Source organism: Papaver somniferum, chromosome 8 (assembly GCF_003573695.1).
Source record: "Papaver somniferum cultivar HN1 chromosome 8, ASM357369v1, whole genome shotgun sequence".
Lineage (NCBI taxonomy): Eukaryota > Viridiplantae > Streptophyta > Magnoliopsida > Ranunculales > Papaveraceae > Papaver > Papaver somniferum.
In genome coordinates this window covers 106,976,002-106,998,287 of record NC_039365.1, presented here as the reverse complement: position 1 = coordinate 106,998,287, position 22,286 = coordinate 106,976,002, and the positions used below count along the sequence as shown (strand labels likewise).

Genomic DNA, 22,286 nt, shown 5'->3' with positions numbered 1-22,286 from the left:
ACATTCTACCTTGATCAATCATGGTCGGCCCCTTGGCTTACAGAAGCTGGTCCCACACTTTATCATGATTTTTGACCTAATTAATCTTCCATAATTCATATTGGGTTCAAACTCTTTCCAAACAACTTGGAATTTGATCAGTCGATCATCGGTTGGTCTCACGACCACCAGGGCCGTCGGTCCCTCCTCTCTCTATAATTAAGTGTTACCTCCTAATGCTCAGACGAGCACTATTTTTAATAATGATTGAACGAGCATTTAATCATCCTTTCACCAACTCGTTTACATAGGACTTTGGTGCATGCTCATTCGAGCATCTGGACGCTACATGGTCGGCCCGTATAGCCGGTCCCCCTCTCACTCATTGGTTTATTTTCAGTAAATCATCAATTGATCAATAATCGATCAAAATTAGGGTTTCAAACCAAATGCTCAACAAATCATAACATTGAGCAAGTTCAAACTCTAATAATTTTATGTTAATCCAGCAATCAACATCCTGATTAGTTATACAATATTCGGTCAGCTACCAGTATTTTTAATTAATATTTTATTTGGTCCCGCTACCAATAATTCATGAATCGAGCAATATTGCTCAAACGAGCAATATTTGCACAAACGAGCAGTATTTGCTTAAACTAGAAATATTTATTTTGCTTATCTATCAACACTAATTGCTTAAGTTAGCTAAATACATAATCAACTGGAGTCCAAGACTTCATTGATTCAACTATCAATTGCTCGACCGAGCAATATTCCTCATGTTGATTCAACTATCAACATTCGAGAATTATATTGATCCGGCAATCAATATTCTAATTCATATTTAATATTTTATCATGCTACTACATTTTTGATCGACTGAGCAACATGGTTCGAACGGACAACCATCAAATATTTCTGATTCATACTTTCTCATTCGATCATTCATGATATATTAGATCAGAAATGAGCATTCTGCATAATTTAACAATATCCTTGATTTCTTTTCTAATGCTCGACATATCAAAATAAATCCTTGATCGAGCAATATCATCGGACACTCGATCCAAATTATCAAAATATCATTATTACCTCGACTAGTAAAATGATATATCACAATTCATCAAGACTCAATGTCTTTCCATTATTCTGTCTCAACAGACACCTTAAGCTCAATCAGTGAGTCTCAGAGCATACCACATTCATTCATTATACTCCACTCATCAAGGCTAAGATTTATCGTTGTCAGAGCATTGCTCGGTCGAACTCGCATGCGTTTCTATCTCAAGCATGTTTGTCAATGTTAGTGATCAAAACTATAAGTCTTGATTTATAGTCTACTATAGCTAAGTCTCGGACTAGGATAGAAAGTGTAGTTGAGCTCAAGCACTTCATGGCGATTCATCATACAAGAAGAAGAACTACTCAAGGAACCGGTGGAACTTCTCGACAAAAAGGTATGTGAAGACTTGAACTTATCTGTCACTCAAAAGTCTATCTACTCTATCTCCTACTTCTTGAGAAAAAAAGTCGTATGCTATATATAGACTTAGATTATACACATTTGGTATTTCGATCTGAGTATACCTCGCCTATCTATATCTCGAAATATGTGTTGGTACGCGTTTCTCTTCGACCATGTTTATCTTTACCTGGTGACGAAAGTCATTATATGTTTCAATCACTTTGAAAATTGCTTTGACGAGAAATGGTGTAACAACTATATAACGTCCTCTAAGAATGTTTGAATGGTTGGAATGAGAGTTTAGATTACATAACCAATGATGGACATAAGTATTATTGTGGAAACACATATGTGCATAAGCCCTATCCCTTGAACCAAAGTTTACGAACTTTGTTGATCAAGAGAAACCAGAAGAATGGATTGTTGCCAAGTCTGCGAACTCAGTCCGCGAACTGCCGAAATTCTCATCCCGAGAAATTCTGTTGGAGTTGACAAACTTGTTGCGTGAGTACTAGTCCGCGAACCGGCGGAAAGTCTTTGCCGAGATGTTCTGCTGGAGTTTGTGAACTCTGCCCGGTTGCTTTAGTCCGCGAACCTCGTGTGCGAACTTAAGAAAGTTATATATCTGAAGATGATTTTTGAACTTAAACTTATAAAGACTAAGGATTGCAGTTTGCAAACCGTGGCTATAAAAGTTCATGAACCGATTCAAATGAATCAAATCATCTTTGCTTCAATTGTGTCTTGTGTAGTACATAAGATTTCCTTGCAATTGAACAACTCTCTAACTAGTTCATTTGAAGTCATTTGAACTAGTTATGGTGAAGAAGAATATGGTTGGTATGAAATGCTCATATGCCTAACCTTTTGGTTAACTATTGTTGAACCAACAAATGTACACGTTTGGGTACGGTTAACAAACCTAGAAGCGTGCATTTCATTTGTGTATAAAAAGCTAAATTTTCGATCTAACGGTTGAGAAATATTAGCTTGAATGTAAATCAGGTTTTCATCTGACAGTGGATATTGTTTGCTTTGTGACCAAGGCAAAACCCTGATTTGAAAGACTATATAAAAGAGACATCTAGTATTGTGCAAAAATAAACCCACACTTCACGTGTGATATAAGTTTGCGTGCTAGAGTCGATTCTCCTTTGACCTTTGGTTTTCTTCTTCTAAAACCAGGTTAACGACTTAAAGACTTCATTGGGATTGTGAAGCCAGACCGATACTACTTTTACCGTAGTTGTGTAATCTGATATTGTATCTTTTATCGTACGAGTAGAATCAGATTGATTGGCTTGAGATTAATGTCTCCGATAGGAAAGATATAAAAAGTAGTCACAAACATCTTCGTCTCATTATTTGTGATTCTGCAACATCTTATTTCACTACCATACGATTAAGATTGTTGTGAGGTGATTGATTTATCTAGACTGTTCTTCGGGAATATAAGACCGGATTATTAATTGGTTCCTTTTCACCTTGATTATTATCAAAAGACGGAATAAAAACTTTAGGGTTTTTCTATGGGAGACAGATTGATCCTTTGATAGACTTGTCTGTGTGAGACATGTTTGTTTACTGTCAAAGCCTTCGATTGTGGGTCGTAGCAACTCTTAGTTGTGGGTGAGATCATCTAAGGGAATCAAGTGCGCAGTATCCTGCTGGGATCAGAGGCGTAGGGATTACAACTGTACCTTGGATTAGTGGGAGACTGATTGGGGTTCAACTACAGTCCAGTCCGAAGTTAGCTTGGAGTAGGCTAGTGTCTATAGCGGCTTAATACAGTGTGTGTTCAATATGGACTAGGTCCCGGGGTTTTTCTGCATTTGCGGTTTCCTCGTTAACAAAATTTCTGGTGTCCGTGTTATTTCAGTTTCCGCATTATATTGTTTTATCTTTATAATTGAAATAATACAGGTTGTGCGTTAGATCATCAATTAGAGTAATCTAACCTTTGGTTGTTGATTTCCATTGATTGATCCTTGGATATTGGTCTTTGGTACCATCCAAGTTATTCCTTATATTTGATTAGTACTCGCAGTTTCTGTTTGAAGAAATCAAATCAAGAGAGAGAGATAAACTCATTGATGTTCTTTTAATTGATTGAGTCTTGTTGATTCTCTTAAAAGTATATTCGAGTTTGTCCATACAGATTGCTAAGTGAAATATTGGGTGGTGTTGTTAGACCCCCGCTTTTTCAATTGGTATCAGAGCAGGCAAACACGTTCAAGACCTTACAAGTTTGTGTTTGTAGCGATCTGGCTCTATGGACAAAGGTGTTATCTCTATCAACGTGCCACCAGTCTTCGATGGCTCTAATTACTTATGGTGGAAAATTGCTATGCGTGCTTTTCTTCAAGCGCGTGATTTTCAATCTTGGGTATATGTTGTTAATGGCTATGATGCTCCCGTTGTGGCAGTTTGAGATGTAAACGTTCCCAAGAATATTGGTGAATATAATCCTGCCGAGATACTTGCTGCAAAGCAAAATTCCGACGGGTTGAATGTCATCATACATGCCATTACCCAAAATCTTCAGCACCATGTGCCAAATTGCACTAGGTCTAAAGATGCTTGGGATATCTTAGAAACCGTATTTGAAGGAAACTCCAGTAAAAAGGAAGCTAGCTTCAAAACCTTAATTTGGTAGAACCTTCGTATGGCAGATGAAGATACATTTGATGAGTTTAATCACAGAGTGTCTGAAATTTTTAACGCATCTTTTGCATTGGATAAGATTATTCCTTAAAAGGACATTGTGATGAAAATTCTCAGATCGCTGCCATCTAGATACGAGTCTAAGAAGCATGCCATCGTTGAGGGAAATAACCCTGATACACTTTCCAAGACTTCATTAATTGGAAAGTTAAGAATTCTTGATCAAGAGACAGGAAAAACGTTCGCAAGCAACGTTGTGAACAAACCTGAGATGTCTTCCTCTCACCTGTCCTGGGCTGATGAATGTGATCATTCCCTAGTAGTCAAAGACGTCAAGAATATAATAAAAAGAAAGAATATATTTGCATGTTTTCCATCTTCTCTGGTTGCTGAAAATAATTCAACAAAAGACAATACTTCTCTATATAACTCAGATGAGTCTAACTGGTGCAATGGATTTACTGCCCTTGCTTCATATTCTCTTTCAACTTCAAATTCTGATTCGGAACTTGAATTTGACACTGAATTGGTTGATCTCCTGAATAAATAGATTCTTCAAGAGAACCTTCGTCTTAAAGCCTCCTTGAGGAATGTTGAATCATCACTCCAGAAGAAAAATATTGAGATAGAGCATCTTCATATTAAATTCGTCAAAACCATGTCTCTAAAGGAAAAAGAGATTAATTCTCTCAGAGATGACCTGCAAAGGCTGTCTGGAAGCTCTGACAAAACTACAACAATGTTGTTTGGTCAGAGATCCTTTGGGAACAATCATGGTTTAGGACTCAAAAGCAAAACACCAAAAGTGATGGATTATGCGAATCAGGAAACAATGGTTGGGTGTTGTGTCAAACAAGAAAAATTACATGGAGATGAAAAATCCACATTGATCTGCTCCTTCTGTGGACACTCAAGGCATGATAAAGATACCTGTTGGAGATTCAAGAAAAGCAACAAAAGAGTCACCAAACTTCAAAAGAACATGCAAAGAGTGAGTCTGGATAAAGATAAGAAAGGTAAATATTCCATAAGAATTAAGAAATCTGTTAGCACAACCAGCAGTGACAAGCCACGAAAAAACAAGGGAAGTGGGCATTTGGCCCGTCCGGTCACCAACTGAATGGTGACGTTTGCCTTCTCGTCTTTAACTTGGGAAAGATGAGAAGTGTCTGAGAAGTGGCTCAAGTCAATGTTCGTGAATTTCAATTTGTGTAGGTAATCTTATTTTTAGATTCTTGGAAGACTGTGTCAAAAATGGTCTAGGGTTTGACACTTAGAAATCTCCTTTTATTGTTTGCTTTCTCCTTCTTTCAATTACGTTCTTATGGCTCCTGTAACTAGAGGTACTACCAAAATAAATGCAGTAGAAGCAGTCAACGTACATCTGTGCAAAGGAATCACTTCCTCGAGAATGATAAAGAAGGAGTCAACAATCAATGGAGAAGGTTCTTCCTCTAACTGTCTCTTTTTTGTTTGTCGTTCTAAACACACTGTGAAAGTTTTCATCAACAAGCGAAATGATTTAAAATCTCGAATCATTTCCTCTTTGGAAGAGATAACTCACTATGAACAAAGGTTGTCTCTGACCAAGAATACCCTGCGTCATCTAAAAAGAGAACTTAGTGAGTTAACTGATATTTCTGAAGATCTAGAGGAATTGAACGATCCCATAATCAATGGGCTTTTCAATAATGAGAAGGAATTTTATGTAGATGCTCTGATAAAGATCTACAATGCCTAGTAAATCTTCTTTTTAGTTGGAAGAATAACTAGTGCTTGAATAGCAATGATTGTGACTACACATAGCTATTATTTTTCATCTTCCTGTTCTTTTTTAGGTTTATTGATTTAAATTCTAAAAATATTTGGAGGATGATGGTTTGCAGTATTTAATCTTTATGATTTGTTATATTGTAATTTGTTATGGGATATTGGTGTTTACGTCCGTGAACTATGTTGTCCCATATTTTGTCAAAAGTAAAGTCGTTCATGATCGGTATTCATGTATTAATTTAAGGATGAATAGACTTTTGACATATACAAAAGTTAAGCCTATATTTTCAATTCTTTGATGGAAGATAGGTTAAAATCTTTTGTGTTCAAGGATTATGTCTTTTAAATATCGTTATGCAAATAGTGATGGAAGATAGAATGAATCCTTGTGTATTCCACAGTGTTGATCTTCACTGATCCATATTTTATGTAATATTGTGAGGCTCCGTAATGTGTCTTATGTTGAGCACGATACAACCAAGTTGATTAATTTTTTATTAGCTTTGTTGGTTGTTCCGTAAGGTACTTTATGTTGAGCATTCTTAAACTAAATTAATCATCTTGTTTGGTTATTTATTTATTGCTCCATAAGTCTTTTTATGTCGAGCTAAACAAATGACAATTAAATTGATTACTTTTGTAATTAGTTTGGTTGTGTATTCCAATTAGATTAATCATGGGTTCTCTTGTAATTAATCTAGTTGAGTATTTTCATACTCCGTAAGATTCCTCTTATGTTGAGTATATGAACGACTATCCTAATTCATTTTCCAATGGTTATGTTAGTCGTATGCTCCGTAAGTTCTCTTATGTAGAGCATAATCAATTAAGTTGATCACTTTTGTGTTTAATTTAATTGCGTATTCCGATTAAATTAATCATGGGTTTACTTGTGATTAATTTGATTGAGTGTTTGGATATAGAAAATCATTCTCATGGTTTTTGGTGTCCAATCAAAATCCTTCTTTTCTTTTGAAATTAAGGTCACTCTTGTTGTTCCCTTGGGAATGACATCAAATGGGGGAGAGTTCTTTTGAACTTGTGCTTAATGGTCATATCTTGAGGGGTGTGCGGCTGTGGAATTTTAAATGGGTTATCTTGTATCTTTAAACTCCTTGATGAATGCTATTAGCTTCGGCTACATGATTGCATCTAAATTAGATGGTATGTATTTTTCTTTTAGTCATGAAATGTCTCTGACGGAAATTTCACTATGATCCCGTTCTCGTACCTTTGACAATTTTATTGACAAAAAGGGGGAGAATTAATTAAGGGGGAGTGGTTTCCATGTGAGATAGTCTATCTACTCTATCTCCTACTTCTTGAGACAAAAAGTCGTATGCTATATATAGACTTAGATTATACACATTTGGTATTTCGATCCGAGTATACCTCGCCTATCTATATCTCGAAATATGTGTTGGTAAGCGTTTCGATTCAACCATGTTTATCTTTACCTAGTGACGAAAGTCATGATATGTTTCAATCACTTTGAAAATTGCTTTGACGAGAAATGGTGTAACAACTATATAACATCCTCTAAGAATGTTTCAATGGTTGGAATGAGAGTTTAGATTACATAACCAATGATGGACATAAGTATTGTTGTGGAATCACATATGTGCATAAGTCCTATCCCTTGAACCAAAGTTTGCAAACTTTGTTGATCAAGAGGAACCGGAAGAATGGCTTGTTGCCAAGTCCGCGAACTCAGTCCACGAACTGCCGAACTTCTCATCCCGAGAAATTCTGCTGGAGTTGACAAACTTGTTGCGTGAGTACCAGTCCGCGAACCGGCGGAAAGTCTTTGCCGAGATTTTCTGCTGGAGTTTGTAAATTCTGCCCGGTTGCTTAAGTCCGCGAACCTAGTGTGCGAACTTAAGAAAGTTATATATCTGAAGATGATTTTTGAACTTAAACTTATAAAGACTAAGGATTGCAGTTTGCAAACCGTGGCTATAAAATTTCATGAACCGATTCAAGTGAACCAAATCATCTTTGCTTCAATTGTGTCTTGTGTAGTACATAAGATTTCCTTGCAATTGAACAACTCTCTAACTAGTTCATTTGAAGTCATTTGAACTAGTTATGGTGAAGAAGAATATGGTTGGTATGAAATGCTCATATGTCTAACCTTTTGGTTAACTATTGTTGAACCAACAAATGTACACGTTTGGGTACGGTTAACAAACCTAGAAGCGTGAGTTTCATTTGTGTATAACAAGCTAAGTTTTCGATCTAACGGTTGAGAAATATTAGCTTGAATCTAAATCAAGTTTTCATCTAACGGTGGATATTGTTTATTTTGTGACCAAGGAAAAACCCTGATTTGAAAGACTATATAAAGGAAACATCTATCGTGCAAAAATAATCCCCACACTTCACGTGTGACACTAGTTTGCGTGCTAGAGTCGATTCTCCTTTAACCTTCGGCTTTCTTCTTCTAAAACCAGGTTAACGACTTAAAGACTTCATTGGAATTGTGAAGCCAGGCCGATACTACTTTTATCGTAGTTGTGTGATCTGATCTAGTTGTGTGATCTGATCTTGCATCTTCTATCGTACGAGTACAATCAGATTGATTGGCTTGAGATTAATATCTCCGATAGGCAAGATATAAATGGTAGTCACAAACATCTTCGTCTCATTGTTTGTGATTCCGCAACATCTTGTTTCGCTACCATACGATTAAGATTGTTTTGAGGTGATTGATTTATCTAGACTGTTCATCGGGAATATAATACCGGATTATTAATTGGTTCCTGTTCACCTTGATTATTATCAAAAGACGGAACAAAAACTTTAAGGTTTTTCTGTGCGAGACATATTGATCCTTTGATAGACTTGTCTGTATGAGACAGATTTTTTCATTGTCAAAGCCTGCGATTTTGGGTCGTAGCAACTCTTAGTTGTGGGTGAGATCATCTAAGGGAATCAAGTGCGCAGTATCCTGCTGAGATCAGAGGCGTAAGGAGTACAACTGTACCTTGGATCAGTGGGAGACTGATTGGGGTTCAACTACAGTCCAGTCCGAAGTTAGCTTGGAGTAGGATAGTGTCTGTAGCGGCTTAATACAATGTGTGTTCAATCTGGACTAGGTCCCGGGGTTTTTCTGCATTTGCGGTTTCCTCGTTAACAAAATTTCTGGTGTCCGTGTTATTTCAGTTTCCACATTATATTGTTTTATCTTTATAATTGAAATAATACAGGTTGTGCGTTGGATCATCAATTAGAGTAATCCAACCTTTGGTTGTTGATTGTCATTAATTGATCCTTGCATATTGGTCTTTGGTACTATCCAAGTTATTCCTTGTATTTGATTAGTACTCGCAGTTTCTGTTTGAGGAAATCAAATCAAGAAAGAGAGATATAAACTCGTTGATGTACTTTTAATTGATTGAGTCTTGTTTATTCTCTTAAAAGTATATTCGATTTTGTCCATACAGATTGCTAAGCAAAATATTGGGTGGTGCTGTTAGACCCCCGCTTTTTCAATCGTCTAGTCAATTCAACAACTTACTAACTAAATACACGTTTGCCTTGCAGAATCCACATTCATGAGACATCAATCATGTCACATGGGGGGATATTCACTAGGGTTTTGGTCTGGCGACCTATGGCACGTGTGTGCATCCACGATGAGAAATATGATTAAGTCGTGCAAGCAGTTGGGGGAGTTAGCAAATTAGTGGATGGACAATCAACCAAGTCTTTGCAGGACATGGAACTGGTTTAACCACGATTTCCCACTTTCCCACTCTTTCACTCAAGCAACTGTCACACTTACTGGGATCAATGTGTCTACTATTCTTGCAATATAAATAAGTTCATGAATCCACGATTGAACAACAACAATTTTCGAACAACAAGAAATTACCACTCAATCGATCAGAACTTATCTCGTTTGAACTCAATAGTTCACCAACTTGCAGAATTCGTCAACACATCCACAATCCTTTATCATCATTGATCTGACACACGCTTCTCAGCTTCCCTCCTAACAATCGACCCTCATCCCTCTTTATGACCAAATTGACTCTGGAACGGCCATTTTCTTGGTTTAGGCCGGAGTCCTATAAATTGATCTCTCGAACTCAAAGCACTCCCGTACACTGCATCTGTTTGAAAAAGGTTTAAGTAATTTGCTCGGTCGAGGAGTCTTCACCCGCACGCTCGTCTCTTCATTTTCCTAAAAACCAACAAATCATTTTCACCCATCAACAGATTGGCGACCATAGTGGGAGATTAATCTCTCGGTGGCAATCCCAATTCGTCAAAACGGTTAATCTTAGGTCAGGTTCAGTTACAAATCCTTACCAAAACGATGCTATCACTAGAAACAATAATGGTGGTACTCAAGTCACTACTCCCGCTTCCAACGACGACGCTACTGATATTACCCCTCCCAAAACCAACATCGAAAACTACCCTATGTTCGGACGATCTCCTGAAGAAATCAGAGAAAATCCACCTACCATAAATGATCTCATGAAGGTTCAGGAAATTCTCGCCAAGAATCTAATAGACATGGATACAACACAGAAAGAGTTGTGCAGTTATCTCAAGACTCTCACAGATAAGTTGTCGCATGAACAAACTCAACCCCAACGTCAGGCAGAAAAAGGAAAAGCCAAGGAAGTATTCTCAGCTGTTGATCCTAAAATCTCCCCAATCCAGATTCCGGAAGATGATGAAGTCGTTGCAGATAACCCGTCAGGGAAGGATCCATCCAGCTTCATCACTCGTGAAGATTTGGAGCGCCTCTTGGAGAATCGTGTAAAAGATAATACGTCCTCTGTCCATCTCTATTAACATCTGTAACCTACTGCTACACAGAGAATTCCTCTTCCGAAGGGTTATACTTCTCCAACATTCACACTCTATGGTGGAACAGGCAATGCTCAAGAACATGTTTCTCGGTTCATGGAATCATTATGCAACATGAGCACAACCATACTGTCTGTATGAAGGAATTTTCAAAATCTCTGACAGGACGAGCATACACCTGGTACAACAACATCGCACCAGGAAGCACTGCTAGTTGGGGAGAAATAATTAATGCTTTCTACCGGAAATACTTATTCGTCTCAGAACAAGTTACTCTCTCCGATCTGGGAAGGATGTTTCAAAGAATAATGAGCATCCGAACGACTATGTGAAAAAATTCAAAGTTCAAGCTTTGGATTGCCATGCACTACAAGAAAGTTGGTGTATTGCTACACGTCATTCATGTGGCATTAACCCATATTTCGTGTGGCTATATCCTATTGCCACATAAAAATATTTTGCCACACCTGTGGCAACAACTTGGGTGGCAAAAACTTATTTCCATACCTTAAATGTACGATAGCAATAGGTTGCCTTTTTGCCACATCAAACAGTGAGGCAAAAGCATGTGGCAAAAATGTATTTTCTAATTTTCTTTTTCTTTATTTTATTTGAAAATTTATTTTAAAAATCTTTTGCCACACCCACGGGTGAGGCAACAACGTGCAATATTAATTTATTTTCAATTTCAAAATTCTGTTGCCACACCATTACTGTAGCTAAACCATTGTATGGTCCTAACAAATACACGTTGACTGATTGTAATTTTATGTGCGTAGTTTATATGAGGCACAGGGCATGCAATAGAAAAATTTAAAAGCCATACATAAAAATTAAATTGACAAAAATAATTTAAATATCATTAAAATAAAACATTTGTTACAAAGTACACTAAATCCATCACAGAGAAACAAATTTTTTTACATAACATGCTTTTAATATTAACCTCACCGAAAACTAGAGAACCCTTGCATTGTAAAACTAACTAAAACTACTAGTTTTTCTGGGAAACCGGTTCCAGATCATTGTTACTAGGCCATGCGCGCACCTGGTGAACAAATAAAAATAAAAACCAACATCAAGAAATGTAGAGAATCATCAGGTATAACGAAAGCAGAATCGGTCATTTACAGGAAACTCAAAGTTGTCTAAGTTGGGCATTTGCATTTGCTTCCCAATGGATGGTTGCTTGGAACAATACTCTACACCGTTCAAGATGCTTTGTGTGTCAATGCACAAATAAATGTTTTCACCACGATCCTAACACCAACCCGTAGAAAAAATCAAGATTAGAAAAGGGTGGAATTAACTTACGGCTGAATGGTTGGGCATTTCCTTCTCAGTTCATAGTTGCTTTGAACGAGTCCTAACACCAATCTGCAGATCTTCAACAGGCTTCATATCCATAAAATTCGCATATCAGGCGCAGAGTAAGTTTTGACTATGAAACAAGCACACAAATGGGTGGAGTTAGCTTTCCAGTTCCACTGGATTTCCATCAAATGGTGATAAGGTGGTGGGGGCCCTGGAGTACTTCCTGCAGAGTAAGAGAACATCAGTTACTTCCATCTTCTTTGCGAGCATTTAGGGAAAGCAAATGACTGATGACTGACCAGCAGGGGAATCATGAGGTGGACGAATCTGGATGCTTCCCATATATAGGTATAGCAGAGGCTTCAGATAATATATCTTTGTGCTATACTTTCCTCCCAACCCCGTTACAAGCGCCACAGGAGGGATGTCCACGAGCTATGCTATCTTCATTCTAGTGCTATATTTGGCTCTCTGCAAGAAAGATGGAGTATAAAGGGATTTTTAGCTACAATGAAAAGATCGCTGAGTCACTAACTTTTATTCTCGGTCATATATTTTGATAGAAGGTGGCATAATATTAGAACCTTCTTTCTTCCTACAAGGTTGGAGGCGTCCTGAAGCCAGCTATGGTAAACAGTGTCCCTGATGATAGGTTCAAAATCTATAGCAAGCTGGATCGTTCTTTTATTCTCGTGTTCCCCTTTATTATCACTAGCTTAACCTCATCCACTTCTACCAGTTATAGAGTTAGATATGCAGTTACAAAATTATTTCATAAATAATACAAGTAATTAGAATGGTTTAAAGTGCTTAAGCTCAATACTTTTTACTTGTTGAACGCCATCTCTACGTTCATCAGCCTGCTGATTGTATGTGGTTCTGGCCTTTGATCAGGATGTTCATCTCTCATGCCATCAGTTTCCATAGGTACTAGAAGTAAGTTGGGGAGAAATTGTCAGTCATACATTCAAAACAATGGATGACTAATATGAAACATGCAATTGTTTAAATAGTTAACCTGGTTGAGGAATTTCTGGTGGCAGGGAAGGTATAATCATAGTATGATCTGTGAGTGCTCATGAGAAGTGAAATTTGCATTCATGTCTTCATCCCCTTCAATACCAAACCTATATGAGAGTTAAGATAGCAGATTTATTGAGTGAGTACTAGTAAAAATGCACCATAGCTAACATACCAAGCAAAACAAATGGTTAATCATATTTTTTTCAGAACCTAGCAAAATAACACCACTAAGGTAGACAGTGAAATAGAGCATCTACAAAGTGAATTTTCTTCAAAAGTGTAGGTGACTAATGCGGTAGTAGATTTTTTTTCCTTTCCTCTCGAAGCGATTAAATAGATGTTGCTCTGGCTGGTTTGAATCCATAGGGTCGAATAAGGTGATGTTGTCTCTATCAGCTGAATAAGAAAAATGGAACAGTACATAATTAGTTTACATGACTCATTCTATGCGATGCTCATAGTTAGAGATTAATGGAATTTTCAAGGTGCGGTGGCAACCTTGGTGATGTTTCTGATCCTCCTGAACTCTTGCATTCTCCTAATTAGTAAAAGGCTCATCAATACGGTCCAGCAACTGCTTAGAGAGAAAAATAACAGTACTAAACAAAAATTTTATTATTTCACCAGTAGCCAAGGAATTGGGATGCTGGCCTTGCTCCCCATTTTGATGATATTCCATTCTGCATAAAACAAAAAGGTTTCCTCTATAATCATATATCAGAAAAACAAATCGCAAATGCAAAACCATATGTATCAATAAAACAAGAATCAAATTGAATAGTCCTAACAATCAAATATGAAAACTAAACACAAAAGAAATCTTGCCAAAATTACAGAAACCTTACAAGAAAAGAAAAGATAATAAGGATTGAAAACTTACTCTTTCTCAAATTCCATCATCAGAAACAAAAAACCCCAGAAAAAGAAATTAGCATATCAAAAACCCAAATTAAAGAAAATCCCTTTTGGAATTGAAATTACAGATAGAGAAGGAGAGAAAATATACCTGCTTTGAGCTTCTGGAGAGTGACGAGAACAAGAAAAACCAAATAAATCCGAAGTACTATGTAGATCTGTAGACAAAAACTTATGAAATAAAATTCCAAGAATAATTTATGATGATCTATGGAGCAATGGACTAAAAAGGTGAGGAATGGAAAACTAGGGTTTATACCTTTTAATGTCTGCGATAGAAAATTAGAGACTTCAAGTCTTGAAATAATAAGGATTTCGAAATTTCGAGAAAACGAGTTATAATTCGAGTAGAAGATTAGAATTTTTTAGGGTTTACAAAGATTTTCTTTTTTCTTCCATTTCGGAGAGAAATACTGAAAGTGTTCTATTTGAGAGTATCCAAAAACTTTGGGTGCGTGGGCGAGCTTTGTGGGCTTTCAGAGGGAAATCCGACCTTCACAGATAATGTTGGTTTTGTTCATGGGCGCGTGTGATATCACGTGAAGTAACACGATTTAATTTTTTTTGTTTTAAAAAAAATATCATTATATTCACTTATATTTATTTATAGATATTGGTGCACCAAAAGGGAGTCAAACTTTTATTAAATACTCTATTTTGCTCATATTGCCACACCGATGTGGCATAAAATAGATTTATTGCTATAGTTAAAAGTTACATGAGGCAAAAAGGTATTCTTTTGCCTCGACTATTTATAGGTGTGGAAAAAGCTCTCACCTAATGCCACACCTGTTATGCAGTGAGGCTAAAACCTACCTATTTCCTCAATCTTTGTTGATATATGGCAAAATAGTGTAGCAATAGACTCATGTTCTTGTAGTGATGATCCAAATGTCATTGAATATCAACTTGTAGACTTATGCATTAACGGAATGATCCCGGTCTAAAGATCTTTGCTGGAAAATCTTCGATTCCATACTTTCTCAGAGCTTCATGAAGCAGTCAAACAATCAGCGACCATTACCCCGGCCTTAATGGAAAGGGAAAAGGCTATGAAAGTCGAGGAACCACGAGAAACTCGAGGCAGCACCATGCACCCGATCAATAAAAAATATAACCTTGAACCTTCCACGAACGTTGTTGCCGAAGGGAGCAAGAGGAAAGCCGAGACACAACAACATAAAAACGCTTCTCCAACATCCCAGGCTCCTGCAAAAGCATTAAGGAAAGATAACCAAACTCAAAATGCACAAGAACCGACTCAGCGTCAGCAAAACGATCAGGCGGACCCAGACTTTCCTTTCTCCATTGAAGAGGTGATCGATTTATTAGGAGTATTGATCTAGGATGGAGCAATCAAATTTTCTTATGTCAGAAATGAGCCGGCTGAGGAAGAAATGGAGAATCCACGGTACTGCCGTTTCCATAGGTTTGTCAGTCATCCAACAAGCGGTTGCGAAATTCTGAAGCGCATCTTCAAGGAAAAGGTCGATTCATGAGAATTGGGGACTGAAGGAGTACACAGGAATCACTCGATAATAAGATACTCATGCTCCTATCTCAATCAGAGATCACGAAGGAATATCCAGAGATGCATACAACTACATCATTCTCAAGAGGAAAGTTGGTTTAACCTGGACAAAAACCAAGTTTCACATAATCAGAGAGGATCCAGGATATGACATGATCCTCGGACAGACTGAATCCATGCTGAAAAGATAACTACTGATGAAATGCCTTCAATTGCACATTTCTCTGACGTGGAAAGTTCTGATTCAGAAGAAATAATGGACACTCGATCACCAAATCATTTGGAAGAATTCAAGACTCTGATGGAGTTGAAACAGGAGCCCGAAGAAGATGCATTGGCATTTCTCAAGATATTCCACACTCAGGCAAGTCTCATTCCTCCTCGTATGTCCATATCATCTGTTTTCAAACATGTTCTCCTAGTACGGGGACTCAATCTTGTTAAAAACTTAGCCGTTGCAAGACGCTATGAATGGGTAATCTCACCACAGTATTATTTTACCAAGTGGTTGAATATGAAACCTCTCTGAATTGAGCATCTCACTGGGACATTCATTACTGAAATGATATCCAAACGCGACAAAGAATATCTTGGATATTCTCCCTTGCATGAGTATCCATAAGTACCACAAAATTAGAAAGCTTCAACTGCACGAGCACGAAATCCCATTGCAATAGGAATGCCGAACCAGCAGAAGATATTCATAGCAAGAACAATCAAGCCTAATAAGTTTCACGAAGGAGATTTAGTTCTCAAAGCAGCTAAGCATAATCTTCATTCTGAAAAGAGCTCCAACTGGGAAGGGCCTTTTATGATTGCTAAGTCGGTTGCTGGTGGATATTACAAGTTGGTCGATATGGATGGCAAGACCAGTGTGCAGGAGGATTGGCTCAAAGCATTTGGCGTCTGAGACATTCAGTGTTTGAGCTGTTAGATGTTCAAGGCAAGAACGCCCAAAGCATCTAAAATTTGCATTTTAGGATTTTCTTTCACCTGTATTTTCAGTTCCTCAAAATGTATGCAATACTAGCATTCAATATTTGAATTCAGTAATTAATCAAACTTCATTTTACTTAAAAAAAATCTCTATCAAATCCAAAAGAAAATACTCAATCGTCCACTCATACAAAATCAATCAAAAAATCAAAACCAAATAAAACCTCACATCTCTCAGGAGTTCAAAGTTCAAGAGATTATGGAAGAAAAATCAAAGAAAACCGGCAAAGTAAGATTTTTGCTCCTCTGCAACTTTCAAGTCTCGCAAAGCCGCTTTCTCCAACTCGAGCGCTTCGGTCAACTTAGCAATTTTGTCTTCCTTATCCATCACAGGATCACTGGAAAAAGGTACATTCTTCTCACGTGTATCCTTGATGATGTTAATTCTCTGACGCAGCCATTTCAAGTTGAAACCAAGTCTCTCAGAATTGTCCAAGTTGTACTCCCAATCAAAGAGTACATCTTTGGTAACGTTGCTCCTAGCCCTGGTTCGGATATCATCTATAACACGCAAGATAATTCCTACTTGAATTATCAAGAAGTAAGCACGTTCAGAGTCTTTGGTTACAACGATGTGACCGTAGTTTTCTCATATTTTCTTAAAAATGTTAGCATACCCAGTGGAAACGCTAAATCCACGAGAGTGGCCCACTAGACGGAGGATCGAAAGCAACTCCTGCGTTAGGGTATTCATGTACCAGCATACGCGTCTCAATCACCGGATCAACTCCCTCCATCTCTGGGACAACATCTACTTGAGCTTCGGTCATTTCAACGGCTTCAATATTTACCTCCTCATGGACCTGAAGTGCAGAGATAGTTATATCACCATTTTAGTTCGCAACATTGCTTGAGTCATCATCATTAGCTCCGGTATCCTCAACTCCTTTGTCTTGCACCTAGTATAATAATTATATGAGTTAGATTGTTTCAAGTGTGAAATTCAAGTGGCAGACACAAAGTTCATAATATAAGTGATTTAACATCATCAAAATTCTTCCATACACATTCAAGACACAAGCAGATAATGAACAAAAAAGACGTTTTACAACAAGCTCGTCTGAGGTAATTTTACACTGCCGTGTATAAAGCAACAATCTAGGAGCAATTGTTAAGGAATAAATATTGAGTCATATGTCATTCTCTTCATATGGATGTCCTCTACAACATATCAAAAATTGACAATAATTGGATAAGTGGGCAAAAAGATGTGGCCAAAATATCGAACTACATGACAACTAAAACGTATCTGAAGGTTTCCTGGAAGTTTACTATTTCTGCGATTTCGACCCCTAAAAGTGTTCAAAACCCAGAAAGATTCTTTAAAATCTAGGAAATTTCCTGAGCATAAGAAAACTGGGTAGATCGTAAAAATCCGATGTCGGACGAAGATTTTATAGCGTTTTTTCTAAAAGACTGAGTTCTGAATTTTCTGGTGACGTATTTCGTAAAAAAAAATCATTTATTCATATGGATTCACATTCTTTCACTCACGAATCAGCAATTTTATACTTCTATGAAGAAAATACTAGATCGATACTTACTTGAGTGGTATCTAAACCGTTCAAGGGATCTATATTGCCAGTGTCACCATTAGGAGCATTATTACCTTCATTCGGCTCCGAATCTTGAAAATTCTCTTTCTCACCATTTTTCGAAGATGAATGGGCATTATCAACATATTGTTTATCCATGATAATCTCCTCCTGGATACATCAACAACAATCATTATCATTTCATTCAAGGAATATCATAATTGGTTGTGCAAAGAAGTACTTACATCGATTTATTCTTTATCAATGGTACTGGATTTGTGAATTGCATGCCCAGGAATGAGTCGGAGACTGTCAATGCTTGAGGGAGAAAAACTCCGAAATAAGGTAACAAATTATACCTTGTTTCGGATAAGAAAGGGTCATGGTGGAAGGAGCATTAATGACTCACTGATGCGTGTCGTAAGTGCAACAAATTAATCAAGATATTTCCCACTAATTAACAAGTAATAAAGCGGTAGTAAGGATCGTTCCCACGAGGACTGATGCAATTGATATGTTATCTAAATTAGCGAGAATATAAAAGAAGGGTAGTTGGTTGATAAGAATAAAAAGGATAATAACAAAAAGAGGATGACGATTAAGAAATTCTTCGCTATTACTAACTGTTAACTCAACAGTGTACCCGTTTATATCTTGTTAGAATCAATTGTCACCAACCATAGAATAGCAGGTACACTTAGCTAAAATTCATATTGTCACTGGATACGGAAGCGCTCGACTACCAGATTTTATCCAACTGAGCCGCCCAGAGGGTACGCTTACAAGGTGTAACTCAATCGAATGCTTTAGGGTTTGTGAATTTAGGTTTGATACCAACAATAAAACTCGGTACCTCGGTCCACTTACTGGTGTTGTCTTTACTCGCAATTGCTCCACAGAATCCCTCCGCAAGGTCTCGCGATTTCTACTTGTGTAGGAAATAAACGACAATTACGGATCGTTCAAATCTCTACTAGCACTAGAATGATTAATATACTAATCTAGTTGCACACCCAAACCAATCCAAGAATCAATCATAAACCTTCGATATAGTAAAAACAATCCACAATGATTAACTTTAAAACTTGAAATAAACTTGTAAATAATTGAGCTTCACAATTAGAACTTTGAATTCATCCTTAATAATCAAAAGAATATAGAAGAGAGATAGTGTAAGGACCCTCAAGCTCGTCAACGCTATTAGACTAGTCAAGAAACGATTCAGCCGCTAATAACTCGATTAGTTTAACACGAATGTTGATTAATATAAATAAATCTAACAACGATTTAGTTACGAAACTAGTACCGCTAAATAGATCTCGAAAAGTTACACAGAATGGACTACTCGAACGCGTCATTTGGATTCCAGACGAAGAAGATATCATCAGTTTAGTTGAAGGGAAAAATAGTTATTTTGCAGTTTAACCGACTTGGCAGCCCTATCCAAGTTTTGGGCGCCTCAGTATTTTTGGTCGGTCTTATCCCTGGATCGAGCAGATAAACTCGATTTCTTTGTATTCTTCTTAATTCTTTTTTCTTCTTCTTCTTTCTTTCTTTTTCTTCTGTTGTTTCTGCTCACCGCCTCCGGCGATTTTGTGAGATGATTCATAAGTCAAAATTGAAGAGAAACTTAGGGGAAACGTTAGGAATTGATTACTGATGGTGGTGGTGTTATTAGTTGAGATCGGAGAAGAAGAAAACTGATGATGTTGTAAAATCGAAGATTAAGGTTTCTGATATTCATTGGAGTTATGATTTCAGATGATTGAGAAGATATTTAAGGGTGGGTTGGTCGATCTGGTGATCATGGTGGTCTTTAAGTCATGTGTATTCAAAATCAGGAAGAATCAAAATAAGGGTTTTCAATTTGATTTTAGAGTTATGTGGATTTGAGATGTAGATCGAGTTGCTGATGGATTAAGAACTAATGAGTATTTGTTTAATTGAAGTTCTGAAATTATTGGTGAATATTTGAGAATTAGGGTTTATGTTCTTCCCTAAATTAAGAAATAGGGTTTCATAAGAAGTTCAAAGAAGGATTAGAATATGAAGTTGATGTTCTAGGGGATTGATTGAAGGTGGGTTTGTCACAAATTCAGAGTTAAGTTGAAGAATTTACTAAAATTGATAGTTAGGGTTTTATTTCTGTCGGAGTGAAGAATTTGGGAATTGGCCGTGATGAACTGTGGAAGGGTTAGATGGTGATGTATTGAGTCCAATCAGTCTAAAGAAGGGGTTGATTTCAATTGGTGGGGAGAGTCTTTTTGAGGTAATTTACTTCTTAATATCTCAGTAAAGCTTTTTGATTTCATTTAATGAACTATGAGTTATGGATGTTGATGAGGATGTAATAAACTGAGATTAAGATGATTACAAAATGAATCTGTAATTGTGGATATGAAGATGTTGTTGAATTGTGAACAACAGCTGCAGGGAATGGTTGAGTTCTTTATGGTGGTATGTGTGTGGTATGAGCTGTGATTGTAGTTTAGGTCAAGATAGTGTGAACTGTTGGTGTTAGTTGTTTGAATGGGTTGAGTTGATGATGTTGAGATGCAACTACAGGTGGTGGTGGTTTATGAGTTACAAGGCTTTTTGTTGGAGTTGTTTTGTATTGGCGGAATTATAATAGAGATTGGTTTCGTTGTGTATTGGTCTTGTTGAACTGGTCAGTTATAGCTGAGATGGAAGAAGAAAGTGTTGAATTGAACTGAGTTAGATTGTGCTGCAGTTGGGCTGTATTGTAGGAACTTAGATTCTGTTTCAGGGAAGAGTCGAGTTGTAGAGAAGTTACAAAGGTTTTGACTGAAGAAGTGGAATGAGAAGTTATGTGACTGAAGTATTGGAATGAGGGTTAGATGAGTGTATGGAGTTGAATCTCTCTTGTAGAAGCTGGGAACTGCTGAATTGCAGGTAGGCTTTAGTTATATTTTTAATTTGATTATGAAGTTCAATTGAATAGTATTTGAGATTGTATTATGAAGTTTTAGATGAATGTTATGTGTAGTGGTGAAGTTAGAGTTGCAGCTGTCTGAGACCCTTGGCATGTCTGACTGAACTTATTCAGTCTGACTCGATTTTAGTTATTATCTGACTTAGTCTATCTGATTAGGCGTTTGACTGAGTTGACCCGGACCGATTCATGTTTGATTGATAGACCATATCAGTTGGACCGTTGACTTGACCTTTGGCCATGACTTAGACGTTGACCGTTAGTTGACTACCTCTGACCAGACGTTGGCCGTTAGAGACCGTTAGAGATCGTTAGTTGACCTGAGTGGACTGGGCCTTAGTTTAATGGGCTAGTTTAGTGGATTTGGGCTTAGGGATAGAGTTCCTATTTGTTGAATTGGACCACTTATTGTCCGAATTAGCTTTCGGTTCCTTATACAAAGTTGTAGATATTCTTAAGACTTAGCCATGGACCGTAGAATCAATCTAATTGAATTAGTAAACCTTAGCTGTGCTAAAGATAGAGAATGAAAAGGTGTAAAGTCATATTTGGGCTTAGAACCATTAGATAGATTTCTATGATTCTTGTATGAGCCACTTTGGTTAGATTCTTAGATTCTTGTGTGATTAACAGTTAGTCTATATTAACAACGTTCGATTCAAAGGATGAACCAGTGGATCGTGGATCTCGAGGTAGGCGTGGCTTGTCATCAAAATAGGTGGGAATACTTTTAACTCTTATAAAACCATTGTTTGTTTCTTTTATAAAAGTTTATGTTTTACAAACTCGTGTATTTACTGTCTGTGCATTCCATGCTTTGTTTAGTTTGTATTATGATAGTTCTGTTGATTCTTTTAATCTTTCCATGGTTTGGAAAAGACTTGTAATGTTTTGTTGTCGTTATGAATTTTTATGGGAAATAAGAATTTCCACCTGTGGTATATAGGATACACTCCTTCACATTTATACCTAGAGTTTTTATGATATATTGGTCGGCAGTTTGCGAGTTCGGAACTGTCGACATCCATATTTACGATTAGGTGTGGATTTGCGAGTTCGGAATTGCACAACCATAGTATACATTGTTTGAAGAAGGAATTTGTCCATATACATATTTGTGTATTTCAGGTGACTTGGTCACTTGTTGATGTTTGGGATAACATAAATTGTTTTTAAAATCTTGCTCATGATTTCTTTAAAGTTAAATGTTATTCCTGCTGGGCACCCCTTTTAGGGATGATGTGCTCACCCTTTCCCACTTTCAGTTTTCAGAGACAGATCAGAATTGCGCAGCGAAAGCCACAAGTG

General features: G+C 37.2%; 1 long non-coding RNA gene across 1 annotated transcript; it reads left to right on the top strand.

Annotated features, from left to right (window-relative positions):
- The first annotated feature begins 19,570 nt into the window (after positions 1–19,570).
- Positions 19,571–21,919, top strand: LOC113302490. The gene is made up of 2 exons (XR_003336912.1): positions 19,571–20,938; positions 21,612–21,919. It is a non-coding gene; the product is annotated as an uncharacterized LOC113302490 (long non-coding RNA).
- Positions 21,920–22,286: the final 367 nt, after the last annotated feature.